Genomic DNA, 1,745 nt, shown 5'->3' with positions numbered 1-1,745 from the left:
ATTCTCTTTGGTTCCTGTTCCATGCCAAGCGAGAAAATAGATTTGTACAGATTAATAAGATTATTAAACTAAATGTTACCATGACCACCTTAGAGTATATATACTATCTATAGAGTGCGAATAACCAAGTGGGAACAGTAGGCAGTAGGCACAGGTGGGAACAACACGTCACGACGTTCCCGCCGCGAGTGCTCGTAGTCGTGGTTGAGTGCTATCGAAGTGCGTTTCTCTGGGGAACAGGTACAATATCAGGTACACTTCTCGAACTCTATATCTTCTCTTGTATCGGCTTTTCGGTAATATTTCAAAAGAAATATAATTATCTGTTCTAAGTTTAATATTTTACAGCATATTCAAAAGCAAAATGATGTCGATAAAAACATTTCAGGTAGTTCGAGAAGTGTGCCTGATTTAGTAAAAGCTAATTTTCACACTGTTTGTACAGTGCGACACAAAAGAGATGAAAATAAATGAGGGCGCCACCGTCGCTCATATAGCAACACTGATACTGCGACGCAAGCGATCTTGATACTATAGAATAAAAATCTAAAAATCTATATAATATAATCTAAAATAAATACCGCGATTTAAACCGTTATAATTGTTTCATTGTAGCAATAGTGTAAATTTAAGACAAAAATACATTAGTATTTTAATTGACCTACCTAGGTCAAATTTTACTTAAATGTATTTGGAATTAGTTATTTTATAAAAATCGGTCAAGTGTTTAGACTGCAGAGGCGCACATAGAATCAAACATACAAACAAACAAGCATACATGCTGCTCAAACACATTACCCTCTTTCTGGGTCCGTCGGGTAGAAAAAAAACAAGGCGATTTGAAAACTACATATTTTTATTTTTTTTTGTAGATAAATTTTGTACATTAATATAATTCATCAAAATCTAAATATTCTACTCCTTCAAAGGACTGATCATCACTCTGTTTCGAAGTACCTCTCCTGTTTGGCTGGCGTTGAAAATTTGCCTTCATTTCTACTCCCTTCCTCTACTATCCTGCGTACTGTGCTTTCAGAAACCCCTATAACAAACGAATTAAGATGAATAAAATCAAATAGTACATTTAACATATTTTTATAGTAGCTTAAAACTAAAACTTCCTTTATTTTATTAATTTTTTTTTAATGTAGGAGGCCAGCGTCCCTGCGCTACACTAGTAAGTAGTTAGTAAGCTAAATCTAAAATATGATTTTTTTTCTTATGGTTTGATTGATTAATAGATAGCTGTATGAAAACAATTATCACTATACTATGTAGTAAAATCTAAACTAGGTACTTTATTTGAGGCTGGTTGGATTGGATATAACTTCTTGACTCAAATTGTGCTGGTCGCACTATAAAAACAAGTTTTTGTTTACATACAAATAACCTCAAATTAAATTGCGAAAACGTAATAATCGCCATACATACATACATTTAACACTCGTCACTAATGGAATATTCTATTTTACGTAGTACTGAACAAAAATAAATGGAATCTCACTGGTATATTCTGCTGTACGTTTGTAAACGTTTTCCAAATTAGTCAATAACTTTCCAGCTTGAAATTCGGACAAACACCGAATAAAAACTTTATACACGACATCACGGACACCGCTACGTTTAACCTTTTTCATGATGTCTCCTTTTTTATTTAAATTTCTTGTTCTAAATAACAATTTTATCTCAATAATTCTCCACTTCACGAAAAAAACAACAAATTTTTATTCAACTTGACAGCTACA

Source organism: Colias philodice, chromosome 6, assembly GCF_061535455.1.
Source record: "Colias philodice isolate Cphi_HAF_F1 chromosome 6, ilColPhil1 Martin Lab GWU primary, whole genome shotgun sequence".
NCBI lineage: Eukaryota > Metazoa > Arthropoda > Insecta > Lepidoptera > Pieridae > Colias > Colias philodice.
Note: the sequence above shows the minus strand (reverse complement) of the source record.